Raw genomic sequence first — 20065 nt, 5'->3', positions numbered from 1 at the left:
ATCGGTCCTTACCCGATATCAAGCAGATATCGGTTGATGCATCGGTACACTAACACATGCTGGGCATTTGGAAGTGTGGGGAGAGAGAGAGAGAGAGAGAGAGAGAGAGAGAGAGAGAGAGAGAGAGAGAGAGAGAGAGAGAGAGAGAGAGAGAGAGAGAGAGAGAGAGAGAGAGTTATTCGTACGTTTGACGTCCTCCAGATAAAGACGTGAATGACAGTGTCTTGGACCACATGGACGTGTGATTCATAAACGTTTTATCTCATATTTCAGATTCACGCAACGTTCCCATGTGAAAATCTTCGTTTTCTGTGGCCACAATCACGTTTATATATTGTCATTAATGTTGTATTTTCTTTCTGTGGACAACTGAAAATCATGACATTCGCAATTGATATCCGGTAATGATAACTAATTCATATCGTAGAAGAAAAAATTATATTGAATAAATAATGCAATCTGTTCATATAAAGACCCAAAACAGTCCCACATGACGTCACTCCAGTTCGCTGAATTAATCCGTGAGAATCCAGAGCTGGACGAACACAACACGTAAACACACACACGTCAGGTGGGGTGTCTCACTCCCCCGCCAGCCATCATCTCGCCAGGTGGAGGACCTCGTCATGACGGCTCTGCCGGGACCGCACGATATTCACTGCTGGCTGGTGATGTAACTACTTGGGAGAAAGAGACACACACAAGACAGCGAAAAACGAAACTCTAAGACAACATATCTACCTCTGAGACTGAAGAAAACATTGAAACGAGACTCAAAGACAACATGTCTACCTCTGAGACTGAAGAAAACGTTGAAACGAGACTCTAAGACAACATGTCTACCTCTGAGACTGAAGAAAACGTTGAAAAGAGACTCTAAGACAACATGTCTGCCTCTGAGACTGAAGAAAACGTTGAAACGAGACTCTAAGACAATATGTCTACCTCTGAGACTGAAGAAAATGTTGAAACGAGACTCTAAGACAACATGTCTACCTCTGAGACTGAAGAAAACGTTGAAACGAGACTCAAAGAAAAAATCTGTCATCGGTTTTGTAAGGGGATAATGAACACATGTCCCACGCGCTGTCATACTCTTTTTTTGGGACGACAGAGAATAATAACCAGGACAGTGGTACAGAGGCTTGGGGGGGGGGGGGTGATCAGGCTGGGGTCAGGTCAGGTCTGTGACTCGTACAACTCGTACAACATCCGAGCGCTTAACCTTCCTTAATATGATGGTACGACCGTTGAGCACGACTGTAGGCCCTTGTGCACACAGTACGACCCTTGGGTATGATGTCCTGGAAATTGACCAGACCATTAACGGGTTAGGCCAGGCTCATGCCGTCTGCTTTTGGAGTTAATCTATTTTGACAAAAGATATTTGCATCATGTGATACACTGTATCCAATGTTCTCCCTCATCTTACGCTATTTTAAAAATGTACGAACCAGTTAACTCTCTGCTTGAGCAACATCATCCAACGATAATGTTAATAATTCTGCTTAAGGTTGAAAAAATACAGAAACACATTTTTTTTCTTTGTCATATTCCCCTCTTCTGGTTACTACAGGGAGACACAGACACTCTGGCTGCTGACCAGAGTGAGTGACGGGGCCACTAATCCTTTGCTAGACATATCATGTGTTGAGGATATCCATGGTGTTGATACGATTGTTGAGGATATCCATGGTGTTGATACGATTATTCTATGAGAGAAACAGGCGCTTGTGTCCCGCACTGAGGAAACAACGTTTGATGGATGGACGAAGGTCATCCCATCAGGAGAACACAAGGAAGAAAGTAGAACCACAGAGGCATGGATGACGGCTACCCTGGCAAGGAGTAAACATGGAAATAGAGAGCGTTACACGAGGACGAGTGATGTGAGCACTGCTGCCTCCGTTGTGGATCAAGCGCTGGTGACCGTCAGAGGGAATCCAGCGTGACTTTGACCAGACAACAGGAATAACAGTTTGGGAAAGGACGAGAGATGAACCTCTCGTGAGGGCAAAGGAACTCGCCAGTCTACTGCTCTCCCGGTGAGACGAGATACTGAGTGGCCCTTTGGCCAGGGAAGAGACCATTTAGAGGTTTGTTATCCCTGTTCCAGGTGGCAAACGGAGAGCAAATTAACGACTGAGAAATTTGGTCTTCATGGACGCAAGAGACACAAGTACGTATTGGTGTCGTAAATCTAGTTGGCAAAGTCAGAGGAGAAAAAGCATTGGTTTCACAACCGTCGGAACAGGTGAGAGCGACTCACAACAGCTGAGCAGTGAGTGTATCTAGGTAGCAGGCCCCAGTCTGAGCATCTATTTAGGTTATACATCAACACAATAAGTGAATTTAGATGTCTCCCGTGTGCGTGCTGACTCTCGGGCTAACGTGTACGTAATGCAGGTTTAGAAATGCTCTTGAAGCAGCGAGTGGAGACGTGTTGCTCGAGACTACTGACGACGACTGGTGGGGGGCAGGAAGCGTCCCTGGGCTGCCTTGCCAACCTGTCTGCAGCACCAGACGACCACACCAGCAGCAGCAGGATGTTCCCCTCTCGTGCACTACGTTATTGTTCCGGATGAGACCAGAACCTATTATGTAAACACGACATGCAAAGCCGAATCACCGACTGGTCGTTAGCGAAACTAAACGAGCTTCCACGTTCAAAGACGAAAGATTTTTCATATAAACATGAAATTTGTAGAATTTCACTTGATCTCCACTAGTTCTCCCTGATGTCAGGAGGGAAGGAATAGAGGAAGGGAGGGTACAGGTGACCAGGTGTTGTGTTCGAGGTAGATGTGTATGGTGTGCAATAGTAACTAAACATAGTATTGACGTTCATTAGACTAGTTATGGTATTCGGAGGCCGGGGCGTGTATGGTGTCTGGGGGATCCTGCATGTGTCTAGGTATGGTGTGCGCAGTATATAGCAGGTCACCATACCGCATCATATAGCCCCATCCGCCAACTATACCCATCTTGATAATTGTATGAAAAGATACTGAACTCGACCCGGAGACTGGGTCATGTCAAGTGTACAGGACCAGAAGTCTAGGTTATGACAGGTGTACCTGACCCGGAGTCCGGGGTCATGGCAGGTGTTCCTGTGACCAGCGACGCCCTGCTATAACAAGCACCAGAGTCAAGACATTGTCAGTGAAGTCTAACTTCAAATGGAAACTAGAGTTTCAAGGTTGTTTATATGGGACACCAGCTGGTGTAATGTTGTGCAAGTGAGGCATAAGCTGGTGCAAGGGTGTGCAGGCGGGGCACCAGCTGGTGCAATGACCTGGCCAACAGCGCCCACCTTGCTCCTACAGGGGAGTGAAACAATTCACGTTCCAAATGAAATTTAAACTAAGGTCAGATAATGCATGCAGCGCTGTCCAAAGTTAGTGAAACTAAATAGTATTATCATAAAAAATATTCTATTACAGTTCATCTTGCTGACATGCACGAATATTAGCCACGTCAGTGAATGACACGAGCAGTCACGTATATAACCGGGTATGTAAATAACACGAGCATTCATTTATATAGTCAGGTCGGTGGAGTAAACTACCATTCATTTACGTAGTCAGGTCAGTAAATCACTTATAGAGAGACCTTTGTGTGGGAGGCGGACCTCAACGCCTCAGAGTTTGCCACCTTCCATCCTAGTTCCTCATCCAAGAGTTCACCAGAAGGTTGAGGCCGACGCCTGAGATCCTGGTGCCTCGGCCCAGAGGTCACCGGAGGGTTGAGGCCGCTGTCATCCTGATACCTCAGCTAAGAGATCATCAGAAGGCTGAGACCACCGAAAGATACCCTATTACCTCAGCCAGGAGGTCACCACATGGTGTGGAGTTTTTACATTCCTACCACATTGGGATGAGCGCCACAGTCAGCTCTTTGTTTCAGGAGGCGACACCAGGGCAATAATATCCTGGCCTGAAGCCACAGCAATAATAGAGAAGTGCGGGGCGCACGTCAGCTGGGGCGGCGCCCCTCTGTTGTATGGCGCCGCTGGGGGCCTCTTGTCATAACCCAGCCCGAATAGCGCGCCCTCGGATAAACAAGGGAAACACAGCTCCTACTGATTCAACACTTATTGGAATCTCCGTAGCAATACAGCCCAATCCTCGTCCTCGTCCTCGTCCTCATCCTCGTCCTCGTCCTCATCCTCGTCCTCGTCCTCGTCCTCGTCCTCGCCAACTGCTGAAGCGTACCTGGTGCTGGCAGTAAACCTCCCCCCAATTCCCTGGCAAGGGCCCGACGCTATTTTGTTCTCAGGTGGGCTTGCAGAATCCCGCATTCTGAGCCAGTTTATATACACTGGATAATGGTGCTCGTGGGCACAGGCAAATAAACCCCAAAGCCTCGTTCGTAGCCACCATGGAGCGGCGGGTAAACCCCAGAGTGTCACATAAACCCGCCTGCAACGGGGCGAGTGGACGGTACCAGGTGGCGTGGCCTGGGCACACCATTGTGAGCCACTTTATGTAAAATGGATTGTGCAGAGCTCGTGGACTAGCCTAATGGCCTCCCCAGGGAACCACGCCCACCTAAACAAACCTCACAGGGGGCGGAGGCGTCACCCTTCCGCTTCGCTGTCCTTCCCACACCACACCTCCTCCACTGGACGACACACATGATGTAGGATACCAAGGTAGACGACAGACCAGGTGTGGGATGCCAGAGTGGACGACATGCCAGGTGTGGGTTACTAAGGTGTACGACACACCAGGTGTGGGTTGCCAGGGTGGTCAACACACTAGATGTAGGTTGCCAGGGTGAACAACACACCAGGTGTAGATTGCCAGGGTGGCGACACACCAGGTGTGGGTTGCCAGGGTGGACAACACACCAGGTGTAGGTTGCCAGGGTGTACAATACACCAGGTGTAGGTTGCCAGGGTGAACAACACACCAGGTGTGGGTTACCAGGATGGACGACACACTAGATGTGAGTTGCCAGGGTGAACCACACATCAGGTTTGGTTTGCCAAGGTGGAAGACACACCAGGTGTAGGTTGCCAGGGTGGACAACACACCAGGTGTGGGTTACCAGTGTGGACGACACACCAGGTGTAGGTTGCCAGGGTGGACAACACACCAGGTGTGGGTTACCAGGGTGGACGACACACCAGGTGTAGGTTGCCAGGGTGAACCACACACCAGGTTTAGTTTGCCAAGGTGAACGACACAGCAGGCGTGGTTGCCAGGGTGGACGACACAACATGTGTGGGTTACCGAGCCATGTTCTGACTGTTGTGTAGGGACGCAGTGAGTGAGATAAAGATGGAACGTTACACATTCTGTGCCAGGAGACGAGAGCTGGAGGTCGCTGTGCCATGCCACACGGAGCGTACAGAACCAGGAGGTGGATGTACTGAGCCAGGCTATGCTTGGTGTGGGACAGGGGAGGTGGAGGGTACCAGACCATACCATGCTTGGTGTGGAGGAACAGGGGAGGTGCAGGGTACCAGACGATACCATGCCTGAGTGTGGAGGGACACGGTAAGTTCGGGTAACTGAGCACATCACTCCACCCTACGATGGAAGGCCATGGACGGACTAGTAAGATCTAAGCCATGCCAGACCAGCTGTAAAGACTACGATAAAAGGAAGGGTAGCAAGTGACACCACGACAGCCTGCAGTGGAGGGGTACTGTGACGTGCTGGCGGGGTAGGAAGCACTGGCCCACACTGCACATGGTGTGGGGAGCCACGTTAAGTGGAGGGGCCCAGGAGCATAATGGGAAGGAAAGTGGAGGGGAAAGGGGGTGGGAATGCTGATCCACTCCTCGCTGGTTGTGGAGAAGACAAGAGATGGTTAAATACTGAGCTACACCATGATTACTGTGGAGGGGGATTGTAGTATGGGAGGGTACTCAGCCAAGCTACGTCTGCTGTGGAGGAGTACTGTGTGTGTGGGTGAGGGGGAGGTTCAAGGCAGTAGTAGGTATCGTATGGAAGGTCACGGAGGGGAGGCGGCACTATGCTGTGCCATATCTTGGGTCAGCCTCCGTGATGCTTTAGTGGCACTTGCCAAGGAGGACCTGTGTGTCGGCAGAGAAACCTGCTATTACGAGGCTGTGTCGTCACGAGGGGGTACAAGGGGTCATAGCATACCTGACGAGGCACTTGTGCCATTGAGGTAGAAGGAGACATCCTACCCCCTGAACAGGCGCCATGCGATTGTACGAGATCACATCATATCTGCTGACGAGGTCCTACGTAATGCTATGGAGTACCTCGGGCAGGTATACTGTGGGCTCATAACACCGTTCATTGTAACAGTCACTGTCATCACGTCTGACGTGGTTCAGTGGCACTGTGGATACATTGAGGCAGGTGTGCTGTGGCCATGTGTCTCCAGATGTGCCTCCTGAACGCTTCATCTCCCATAAACCGTCCCTCTCATCAACACTCAAGATATTTGATTCTCTCCATCTCACCAGCGAGCCATCCACAATCATCTGATGACATGTCATGGCATGGGATATCAAGAAGCACTGGCTACCTCACTTCTTCACGTTATCAAACGATCAACGTGAGGCGAGAGTGTGTTCCTGCAGACCGACCTCGCTGGGACGATAAGCTGCAGCTCAAGCGGCTGACAACATCTTCAGGAAAGAAAACGTGATGGTTTAGAGGAGTGACTGTGTCCGACCCTCCCTCACCCGTGGCCTGGAGCCTCGCCATGAAGCATCCTCTCTCACACGATATTAGCTGTATTATGGCGAACACCCTACCATTGTATCAACTGTATTATGGCGAACACCCTACCGTTGTATCAACTGTATTATGGCGAACACCCTACCGTTGTATCAACTGTATTATGGCGAACACCCTACCGTTGTATCAACTGTATTATGGCGAACACCCTACCGTTGTATCAACTGTATTATGGCGAACACCCTACCGTTGTATCAACTGTATTATGGCGAACACCCTACTGTTGTATCAACTGTATTATGGCGAACACCCTACCGTTGTATCAAGTGTATTATGGCGAACACCCTACTGTTGTATCAACTGTATTACATGAAACTTCATTGTTGTATCAACTGTATCATGTGACTGTTCGCTGTCTTATCTGTTCTGTATGAAACTTTCCACTGTTTCATCATCTGTTCTGTATGAAACTTTCCACTGTTTTATCATCTGTTCTGTATGAAACTTTCCACTGTTTTATCATCTGTTCTGTATGAAACTTTCCACTGTTTTATCACTTGTATTATACGAAACTCTACTCTTATATCACCGGTATTGTACAAAAATCTCCACCGTTGTATTGCCTGTATTGTGTGAAACTCTCCACTGTTGTATTGCCTTGTTGTACAAAACTCTCCACTGTTGTATTACCTGTATTGTATGAAACTACAGTGTTACGTTTATCATTACTGTAGACCTCTGTAGTGTAGCGGTTAGTGCTCCTGACCGTGACGCATTCACGGAACACCCAGGGTCGAGCACAGAGGCCACGGCAGTCAGTCTACAGTCATCCCAGCTGTTCATCCTCCCCTAAGAGGTCGGTCGATAAAACAGAGAGAGAGAGAGAGAGAGAGAGAGAGAGAGAGAGAGAGAGAGAGAGAGAGAGAGAGAGAGAGAGAGAGAGAGAGAGAGAGAGAGAGAGAGAGAGAGAGAGAGAGAGACCGACAATGACATGGCTTTGATTAGGACACTGAGTTGCCCGTATTGTGTCATAAGAATCACTGGCACAGGCGGCAGCAGGCAAGTGTACGGAAGGGAGGTGAGGAAGTGTAAAGGAGGGAAATGATGAAGTGTATGGGAGGGAGATGAGGCTGTGTACAGTGAGGAACATTGCTACACTATGAGTCGTGGGTTTCGTGGAACCAAGGACCAAAGGGTGTTAAGCTCCCTCACCGTCTACACAGAGAGGTAACCTCACCATCCACACAGAGAGGCAACCTCACCATCCACACAATGAGGCAACCTCACCATCCACACAGAGAGGCAACCTCACCATCCACACAGAGAGGCAACCTCACCATCCACACAATGAGGTAACCTCACCATCCACACAGAGAGGCAACCTCACCATCCACACAGAGAGGTAAACTCACCATTCACAAAGAGAGGCAACCTCACCATCCACATAGAGAAGCAACCTCACCATCCACACAGAGAGGTAACCTCACCATCCACACAGAGAGGTAACCTCACCATCCATACAGAGAGGCAACCTCACCATCCACACAGAGAGGTAACCTCACCATCCACACAGAAAGGCAACCTCACCATCCACACAGATGGGTAACCTCACCATCCACACAGAGAGGCAACCTCACCATCCACACAGAGCGGCATTAACAAATAGGTAATAAGGATAATAAAACACAAACACAACGATTCAATGCAGTCACGAGGACAAACAAACAAATACATATAAACACAGCATGTGGTTACCATACAAAACAAATACATTTGAGACTACAATTATTTCCTTGCTTTTACAAATGAATTGTCTGACAGTTGTAAACTAAAATGCTTTCAGCAATTACCTCAAGCAATTAATCAGGTCCTGTAATTCAATTTTTTCCGTCACATTTTGCAAGACTATGATGGACATACAAAGGAAATCAAACCATGATTTATGCTTTGTCTTTTTACGAATCAAAACCACAGTATCCAGAGGTGGTTTATAGCGGGTAGTTGAACTGGAATACGTGAAGCTTGTATGTTGAAGTGCTACACACACACACACACACACACACACACACACACACACACACACACACACACACACACACACACACACACACACACACAAACCTGCCTGATTGGACCCATCATCTGTACATAAGACTCTCTACTTTAAACGAATTTAAGTGTGAACGATTAGAAAGGGTAGTGAGTGGTGGGATGAAGAAGTAAGAGTATTAGTGAAAGAGAAGAGAGAGGCATTTGGACGATTTTTGCAGGGAAAAAATGCAATTGAGTGGGAGATGTATAAAAGAAAGAGACAGGAGGTCAAGAGAAAGGTGCAAGAGGTGAAAAAAAGGGCAAATGAGAGTTGGGGTGAGAGAGTATCATTAAATTTTAGGGAGAATAAAAGGATGTTCTGGAAGGAGGTAAATAAAGTGCGTAAGACAAAGGAGCAAATGGGAACTTCAGTGAAGGGCGCAAATGGGGAGGTGATAACAAGTAGTGGTGATGTGAGAAGGAGATGGAGTGAGTATTTTGAAGGTTTGTTGAATGTGTTTGATGATAGAGTGGCAGATATAGGGTGTTTTGGTCGAGGTGGTGTGCAAAGTGAGAGGGTTAGGGAAAATGATTTGGTAAACAGAGAAGAGGTAGTGAAAGCTTTGCGGAAGATGAAAGCCGGCAAGGCAGCAGGTTTGGATGGTATTGCAGTGGAATTTATTAAAAAAAGGGTTGACTGTATTGTTGACTGGTTGGTAAGGTTATTTAATGTATGTATGACTCATGGTGAGGTGCCTGAGGATTGGCGGAATGCGTGCATAGTGCCATTGTACAAAGGCAAAGGGGATAAGAGTGAGTGCTCAAATTACAGAGGTATAAGTTTGTTGAGTATTCCTGGTAGATTATATGGGAGGGTATTGATTGAGAGGGTGAAGGCATGTACAGAGCACCAGATTGGGGAAGAGCAGTGTGGTTTCAGAAGGGGTAGAGGATGTGTGGATCAGGTGTTTGCTTTGAAGAATGTATGTGAGAAATACTTAGAAAAGCAAATGGATTTGTATGTAGCATTTATGGATCTGGAGAAGGCATATGATAGAGTTGATAGAGATGCTCTGTGGAAGGTATTAAGAATATATGGTGTGGGAGGAAAGTTGTTAGAAGCAGTGAAAAGTTTTTATCGAGGATGTAAGGCATGTGTACGTGTAGGAAGAGAGGAAAGTGATTGGTTCTCAGTGAATGTAGGTTTGCGGCAGGGGTGTGTGATGTCTCCATGGTTGTTTAATTTGTTTATGGATGGGGTTGTTAGGGAGGTAAATGCAAGAGTTTTGGAAAGAGGGGCAAGTATGAAGTCTGTTGGGGATGAGAGAGCTTGGGAAGTGAGTCAGTTGTTGTTCGCTGATGACACAGCGCTGGTGGCTGATTCATGTGTGAAACTGCAGAAGCTGGTGACTGAGTTTGGTAAAGTGTGTGGAAGAAGAAAGTTAAGAGTAAATGTGAATAAGAGCAAGGTTATTAGGTACAGTAGGGTTGAGGGTCAAGTCAATTCGGAGGTGAGTTTGAATGGAGAAAAACTGGAGGAAGTGAAGTGTTTTAGATATCTGGGAGTGGATCTGGCAGCGGATGGAACTATGGAAGCGGAAGTGGATCATAGGGTGGGGGAGGGGGCGAAAATTCTGGGGGCCTTGAAGAATGTGTGGAAGTCGAGAACATTATCTCGGAAAGCAAAAATGGGTATGTTTGAAGGAATAGTGGTGCCAACAATGTTGTATGGTTGCGAGGCGTGGGCTATGGATAGAGTTGTGCGCAGGAGGATGGATGTGCTGGAAATGAGATGTTTGAGGACAATGTGTGGTGTGAGGTGGTTTGATCGAGTGAGTAACGTAAGGGTAAGAGAGATGTGTGGAAATAAAAAGAGCGTGGTTGAGAGAGCAGAAGAGGGTGTTTTGAAGTGGTTTGGGCACATGGAGAGGATGAGTGAGGAACGATTGACCAAGAGGATATATGTGTCGGAGGTGGAGGGAACAAGGAGAAGAGGGAGACCAAATTGGAGGTGGAAAGATGGAGTGAAAAAGATTTTGTGTGATCGGGGCCTGAACATGCAGGAGGGTGAAAGGAGGGCAAGGAATAGAGTGAATTGGAGCGATGTGGTATACCGGGGTTGACGTGCTGTCAGTGGATTGAATCAAGGCATGTGAAGCGTCTGGGGTAAGCCATGGAAAGCTGTGTAGGTATGTATATTTGCGTGTGTGGACGTATGTATATACATGTGTATGGGGGGGGGGCATTTCTTTCGTCTGTTTCCTTGCGCTACCTCGCAAACGCGGGAGACAGCGACAAAGTATAAAAAAAAAATATATATATATATATATATATATATATATATATATATATATATATATATATATATATATATATATATATATATATATATATATACTCGTATGAGTCACGGAGAAAATAAAACACGATAGGTTCCCAAGTGCACTTTCGTGTAATAATCACATCATTAGCGGAGACACAAGAGAGAAATATAACAATCAGCTGATATACATTGAAGTGATGTAGCTAGGACGCCATTTGGTAAACACGTAATTGTCCAAGACAGACAACGAACGTATCATAGATTTATTATGTGGGTAAGAAGGGGAATTGTTTACAAATTTTTTCAACAATAAAGTTATCCAATTTGTATAGACCTTCACTAATATTAAGGTTATAATTTTTTTTTGTATTTAATGATAGAAGATTCAATAATATTTCTCGTGGCACTGGAGTTAGAGTTAATAACTGAGATGGCATTACTAAAGTCAATATAATGATCGCAGTTTTTAATGTGATTAAACAAGGCATTTGATTCTTGTCCCGTTCTTATAGTATATTTATGTTGCTTAAGTCTAACAGGAAGATCCTTACCAGTCTGCCAAACATAAAACTTATCACAATTTCTACATTGCACTGTATAGATGCATCCAGGAGAATTTTCTGGTGAGTTCCTGATTAAGATATTCGTTTGAATGTTATTGTTGCTGAAGGCAACATTTACATTAAAGGATTGAAGCAACATGGGAAGTAAAGTGAAATTTTTATTAAACTGGGAGAACTAAAAGATTCTTGGTGTCAATGGGAGGTTGGGGCTCAACTCTATAAAATGATTTCTTTGCTAACTTAAGGGACTTATCAATGAAATATCTAGGGGTACTTTACCTTAGATCCAATAGAATAGATCTTCTCAAACTCATCATCAATAAACTCTGGACTGGAAATACGTAATGCCCTTAGGAACATAGATTGAAATGATAGTAATTTAACTGTCATGTTGAGATGAGTAATAATGGATATATGAGCATACATTGGTAGGCTTTTCTGTATATGCCAAACTTAAACTTGTTTCCTTGCCTATGGATCATGCAATCTAAAAATGGTAACATACCATTATTTTAGTTTCTACAGTAAATTTGATGGAAGGTACTAAATTGTTAGTAAGGGGAAAAATAATTGTAAATTTTCATTTGTTGGCCAGACACAAAGAACATCATCTACATACCTAAACCAAATGGCATTAGAAGGTAAGATATCCTTTAGTAATTTTGTTTAAAAAAATCCATACAAAGATTACTTAGTACAGGTGAAAGAGGGTTAACCATTGCCATACCATTGAATTTTCTACTATTATAATTCTATTATTCTATCATTGAATACACAAAGAATTATAACCTTAATATTAGTGAAGGTCTAAATAAATTGGATAGCTTTATTGTTGATAAAATTTGTAAACAATTCCCCTTCTTGTCTACATAATAAGTTTATGATACGCTCGTTGTCTATCTTGGACAATCACGTGTTTACCAAATGGCGTACTAGCTACGTCTCTTTTTTGTATATCAGCTGAATTATATTTCTTGTATGTCCCCTGATGATGTGATTATTGCACGCAAGTGCACTTAGGAACTTATCGTGTTTCATTTTCCCCGTGGACTCAGAATATACTTGATCACGCGCAAAATTTGGATTGTATTGCTGTGGAATTTATAAAAAAAAAGGGGGTGACAGTGTTGTTGACTGGTTGGTGAGGATATTCACTGTATGTATGGTTCATGATGAAGTGCCTGAGGATTGGCGGAATGCTTGCATAGTGCCATTGTACAAAGGCAAGAGGGATAAAGGTGAGTGTTCAAATTCCAGAGGTATAGGTTTGTTGAGTATTCCTGAGAAATGATATAGGAGGGTATTGATTGAGAGGGACAAGGCATGTACAGAGCACCAAATTGGGGAGGAGCTGTGTGGTTTCAGAAGTGGTAGAGGATGTGTGGATCAAGTGTTTGCTTTGAAGAATGAATGTGAAAAATATTTAGAAAAACAAATGAATTTGCATGTAGCATTTATGGATCTGGAGAAGGTATATGATAGAATTGATAGAGACGATCTGTGGAAGGTATTAAGAGTATATGGTGTCGGAGGTAAGTTGCTAGAAGCAGTGAAAAGTTTTTATCGAGGATGTAAGGCATGTGTACGAGTAGGGAAGAGAGGAAAGTGAGTGGTTCCTAGTGAATGTCGGTTTGCGGCAGGGGTGTGTGATGTCTCCATGGTCGTATAATTTGTTTATGGATGGTGTTGTTAGGGAGGTGAATGCAAGAATTTTGGAGAGACGGGCAAGTATGCAGTTTGTTGTGGATGAGAGGGTTTGGGAAGTGGTCAGTTGTTGTTCGCTGATGACACAGCGCTGGTGGCTGATTCGGGTGAGAAACTGCAGAAGCTGGTGACTGAGTTTGGTAAAGTGTGTGAAAGAAGAAAGTTGAGAGTAAATGTGAATAAGAGCAAGGTTATTAGGTTCAGTAGGGTTTAGGGACAAGTCAACTGGGAGGCAAGTTTGAAGGGAGAAAACACTGGAGGAAGTGAAGTGATTTAGATATCTAGGAGTGGATTTGGCAGCGGATGGAACCATGGAAGCGGAAGTGAGTCACAGGGTGGGGGAGGGGGCAACGTTGAAGAATGTGTGGAAGGCGAGAACGTTATCTCGGAGTGCAAAAATAGATGTGTTTGAAGGAATAGTGGCTCCAACAGTGTTATATGGTTGTGAGGCATGGGCTATGGATAGAGTTGTACGGAGGAGGGTGGATAAGTCGGACAATATTTGCTGTGAGGTGGTTTGATCGAGTAAGTAATGAAAGGGTATGAGAGATGAGTGGTAATAAAAAGAGTGTGGTTGAGAGAGTAGAAGAGGGTGTATTGAAATGGTTTGGTCACATAGAGAGAATGAGTGAGGAAAGATTGACAAAGAGGATATATGTGTCAGAGGTGGAGGGAACGAGGAGAAGTGGGAGACCAAATTGGAGGTGGAAGGATGGACTGAAAAAGATTTTGAGCGATTGGGGCCTGATTATACACGAGGGTGAAAGGCGTGCAAGGAATAGAGTGAATTGGAACGATGTGGTATACCAGGGTCGACGTGCTGTCAGTGGACTGAATCAGGGCATGTGAAGCGTCTGGGGTAAACCATGGAAAGTTTTGTGGGGCCTGGAAGTAGAAAAGGAGCTGTAGTTTTGGTGCATTACACATGATAGCTAGAGACTGAGTGTGAACGAAAGTGGGTGGCCTTTGTTGTCGTTTCCTGGTGCTGCCACGCGCGCACGCGGTGGGAGGAGGTGGCTGCAGGAATGGATGAAGGCAGCATGTATGAATATGTACATGTGTATATATGTATATTTCTGTGTATGTATATGTATGTATACGTTGAAATGTATAGGTATGTATATGTGCGTGTGTGGGCGTTTATTGATGTACATGTGTATGGGGTATGTTGTGTCAACCACAACATTACTGCAATCATGCCAAAGTGTAACTTTGCATCACTTGCTGTTCAAGTGATCAAGTCATCATCAGTGAATCCATAACATTTGCGATGTAATTCATTTTGTTCCGTGTAGTCATACCTCACTCATAGGCTTATCTAAAGCGTAGAAGTACCCAGCGCCACTCTGATCTCACGTTCGTTTCCTGATTAATTATCTACTTACTATCATGAATTCTTTCCCCTCCCTTCACTTTAGACACACACACACACACACACACACACACACACACACACACACACACACACACACACACACATCATCATCACCAGGAACACCAACACTGATGGAGAGGGACCATCACCACCAGGACCGCCAATAGTGGAGGACACATCACAACCAACAGCGTCAACACTGGTGGAGAGGGACGCATCACCACCAGCAACGTCAACACTGGTGGAGGGGGACACATCACCACCAGCAGCGTCAACACTGGTGGAGGGGGACACATCACCACCAGCAACGTCAACACTGGTGGAGGGGAACACATCACCACCAGCAGCGTCAACACTGGTGGAGGGGGACACATCACCACCAGCAGCGTCAACACTGGTGGAGGGGGACGCATCACCACCAGCAACGTCAACACTGGTGGAGGGGGACACATCACCACCAGCAACGTCAACACTGGTGGAGGGGGACACATCACCACCAGCAACGTCAACACTAGTGGAGGGGAACACATCACCACCAGCAGCGTCAACACTGGTGGAGGGGGACACATCACCACCAGCAACGTCAACACTGGTGGAGGGGGACACATCACCACCAGCAACGTCAACACTGGTGGAGGGGGACACATCACCACCAGCAACGTCAACACTAGGTGGAGGGGAACACATCACCACCAGCAGCGTCAACACTGGTGGAGGGGGACACATCACCACCAGCAACGTCAACACTGGTGGAGGGGGACACATCACCACCAGCAACGTCAACACTGGTGGAGGGGGACACATCACCACCAGCAGCGTCAACACTGGTGGAGGGGGACACATCACCACCAGCAACGTCAACACTGGTGGAGGGGGACACATCACTACCAGCAGCGTCAACACTGGTGGAGGGGGACACATCACTACCAGCAGCGTCAACACTGGTGGAGGGGGACACATCACCACCAGCAGCGTCAACACTGGTGGAGGGGGACACATCACCACCAGCAGCGTCAACACTGGTGGAGGGGGACACATCACCACCAGCAGCGTCAACACTGGTGGAGGGGGACACATCACCACCAGCAGCGTCAACAGTAACAAAGTAGACCCGTACAAAGTCTTCGGTCACACCAAGCCAGGTACCCTCCCTCTCGTCTCTCGTTCCAAGACTGATTGTATTATTTGATATATATATATATATATATATATATATATATATATATATATATATATATATATATATATATATATATATATATATATATGTTGTAGAAGGCGACTAAAAGGGAGGGGAGTGGGGGACTGGAAATCCTCCCCTCTTGTTTTTAATTTTCCAAAAGAAGGAACAGAGAAGGGAGCCAAGTGAGGATATTCCCTCAAAGGCTCAGTCCTTTGTTCTTAACGGTACCTCGTTTACGCGGGAAATGGTGAATTGTATTAAAGAAAAAAGAAAAAAAAAAAATATATATATATATATATATATATATATATATATATATATATATATACGCATGTACATAATTCATACTGTCTGCCCTTATTCGTTCCCGTCGCCACCCCGCCATACATGAAATGACAACCCCCTCCCCCAAAATATGCGTGAGGTAGCACTAGAAAAAGACAACAAAGGCCACATTCGTCCACATTCAGTCTCTATCTGTCATGTATAACACACCGAAACCACAACTCCCTTTCCACATCCAGGCCCCACAAAACTTTCCATGGTTTACCCCAGACGCTTCACATGCCCTGGTTCAATTCATTGACAGCACGTCGACCCCGGTATATCATATCGTTCCAATTCACTCTATTCCTTGCACGCCTTTCACCCTCCTGCAGGTTCAGGCCTTGATCACTCAAAATCTTTTTCACTCCATCCTTCCACCTCCAATTTGGTCTCCCACTTTTCCTCGTTCCCTCCACCTCTGACACATATATCCTCTTTATCAAGCCCTCCTAACTCATTCGCTCCATGTGACCAAATCATTTCAAAATACCCTCTTCTACTCTCTCAACCACACTCTTTTTATTACCACACATCTCTCTTACCCTTTCATTACTTACTCGGTCAAACCACCTCACATCACATACTGTCCTCAAAACATCTCATTTCCAGCACATCCACCCTCCTCCGCACAACTCTGTCTATAGCCCACGCCTCGCAACCATATAACATTGTAGGAACCACTGTTCCTTCAAACATACCCATTTTTGCTTTCCGAGATAATGTTCTCGCCTTCCACACATTTCTCAACGCTCCCAGAACCTTCGCCCCCTCCTCCACCTTATGACTCACTTCAGCTTCCATGGTTCCATCTGCTGCCAAATCCACTCCCAGATATCTAAAACACTTCACTTCCTCCAGTTTTTCTCCATTCAAATTTACCTCCCAATTGACTTGTCCCTCAACCCTACTGTATCTAATAACCTTGATATTATTCACATTTACTCTCAGCTTTCTTCTTTCACACACTATACCAAACTCATTCACCAGCTTCTGCAGTTTAACACACGAATCAGCCACCAGCGCTGTATCATCAGCGAACAACAACTGACTCACTTCCCAAGCTCTCTCATCCACAAAAGACTGCATACTTGCCACCTCTCTCCAAAACACTTGCATTCACCTCCCTACAACCCCATCACAACCCCATCCATAAACAAATTAAACAACCATGGAGACATCACGCACCCCTGCCGCAAACCGACATTCACTGAGAACTAATCACTTTCCTCTCTTCCTACTCGTACACAAGCCTTACATCCTCGATAAAAACTTTCACTGCTTCTAACAACTTGCCTCCCACACCATATATTCTTAATACCTTTCACAGAGCATCTCTATCAACTCTATCATATGCGTCCTCCAGATCCATAAATACTGCATACAAATCCATTTGCTTTGTTAAGTATTTCTCACATACATTCTTCAAAGCAAACACCTGATCCACACATTCTCTACCACTTCTGAAACCACACTGCTCTTCCCCAGTCTGATGCTCTGTACATGCCTTCACCCTCTCAATCAATAAGCTACCATATAATTTCTCAGGAATACTCATCAAACTTATACCTCTGTAATTTGAACACTCACCTTTATCCCCTTTGCCTTTGTACAAAGGCACTATGCAAGCATTCCGCCAATCCTTAGGCACCTCACCATGAGTCATACATACATTAAGTAACCTTACCAACTCACTTTCTTAATGAATTCTACTGCAATGCCATCCAAACCCGCTGCCTTGCCGGCTTTCATCTTCTGCAAAGCTTTTACTACCTCCTCTCTGTTTACCAAATCATTCTCTCTAACCCTCCCACTTTGCACACCACCTCTACCAAAGCAACCTATGCCTGCCACTCTATCATCAAACACATTCAAGAAACCTTCAAAATACTCACTCCATCTCCTTCTCACATCACCACTACTTGTTATTACCTCCCCATTAGCTCCCTTCACTGAAGTTCCCATTTGTTCCCTTGTCTTACGCACTTTATTTACCTCCTTCGAAAACATCTTTTTATTCTCCCTAAAATCTAATGGTACTCTCTCACCCCAACTCTCATTTGCCCTCTTTTTCGCCTCTTGCACCCTTCTCTTGACCCCCTGCCTCTTTCTTTTATACATCTCGCAGTCATTTGCGTTATTTCCCTGCAAAAATCGTCCAAATGCCTCTCTCTTCTCTTTCACTAATAATCTTACTTCTTCATCCCACCACTCACTACCCTTCCTAATCTGCCCACCTCCCACGCTTCTCATGCCATGACTGCTTCCCTAAATACATCCCATTCCTCCCCCACTCCCTTTACTTCCTTTGTTCTCACCTTTTTCCATTCTGTACTAAGTCTCTCCTGGTACTGCCTCACACAAGTCTCCTTTCCAAGCTCACTTACTCTCACCACTCTCTTCATCCCAACATTCTCTCTTCTTTTCTGAAAATCTCTTCAAATCTTCACCTTCGCCTCCACAAGATAATGATCAGAGATCCCTCCAGTTGCACCTCTCAGCACATTAACATCCAAAAGTCTCTCTTTCCCGCGCCTATCAATTAACACGTAATCCAATAACGCTCTCTGGCCATCTCTCCTACTTACATACGTATACTTATGTATATCTCTCTTTTTTCTACCAGGTATTCCCAATCACCAGTCCTTTTTCCGCGCACAAATCTACAAGCTCTTCACCATTTCCATTTACAAAACTGAACACCCCATGTACACCAGTTATTCCCTCTACTGCCACATTACTCGTCTTTGCTTGTTCGCCTTGATCCTCTCTCGGAGCCATCCCACCCCACCCCACAGTCAACAGCATCGCCACCCCTTGCGACAGCGAGGAAGTGCAACGAAACAGACAACAAAGGCCACATTTGTTCACAATCAGTCTCTAGCTGTTATGTGTAATGCACTGAAACCACAGCTCCCTATCCATATCCAGGTCCCACAGACCTGGGAGTAACCCTATAAAATGAATTCTTTGCCTGCTTAGGAGATTAAGTGAATGATCTAAGATGCTTTAACTTGTATCCAGTAGTAAATATCTCAAACTCATCATATATATACAGTCCGGAATCTATTGCTGATGGTTTTGGGAGGATATACTCTATTGGATCCAAATCAAAGTATATTAGATATTTCAGTCATAAATCTCTTAAGCTGGCAAAGAAATGATTTTATAGAGTTAACCCCAAACCTCCATTTGATGCCATGAATCTTTCGGTTCTCCCTTTTAGTGATAATTCTGTGTTACTCCCCAGGTTGCTTAAATCCTTTAATGTAAATGTAGCCTTCAACAATAACAATACTATAAAGAATAACTTATCAAAAAGCACTTCAGAAAACTCGGCAGGCTGTGTTTATAGAATCCCTTGTAAAAGCCGTAATACGTTTTCTTTATGGCAAATTGGTAACAATCTTTAGGTTAGACTTAAGTAATATAAATCTAGTATAAAAACAGGGCAAGAATTGAGTGCTTTGTTTAATCATGTTAAAAAATATGACCATTGTATTGACCGGAGTTACGTAAATTCAGTTATTATCTGTAGCTTCTTGACCAAAAGAAATATTATTGAATCTTCTCTTACTCAATACATAATGAACTGTAGCAGTATCAAGGTTTGTCTGATTGATCAAATAGGCAAACTCTTAAAGTAAAAATCAGTCAACATAGTTATAATGTTCGACCAGAATGTGAATCAATTGGTTTGTTTGTTCATATAAGAGACCATAATCATCAAGTACTATGAGGTCTATCCCAAGATATCCATCTATCCACATCCTGCACGGAAAGACTGATAATTGAATCTTGTATCATTAGAAATAAAAAAATCTTCAAATATTTACGAACACATATACGAAATTGATAGCATTTCAACAAAACATATATGTAAACAGTCGCAAATGA

This window comes from Panulirus ornatus, chromosome 19, assembly GCF_036320965.1.
Source record: "Panulirus ornatus isolate Po-2019 chromosome 19, ASM3632096v1, whole genome shotgun sequence".
In the NCBI taxonomy this organism is placed as follows: Eukaryota; Metazoa; Arthropoda; class Malacostraca; order Decapoda; family Palinuridae; genus Panulirus; species Panulirus ornatus.
Note: the sequence above shows the minus strand (reverse complement) of the source record.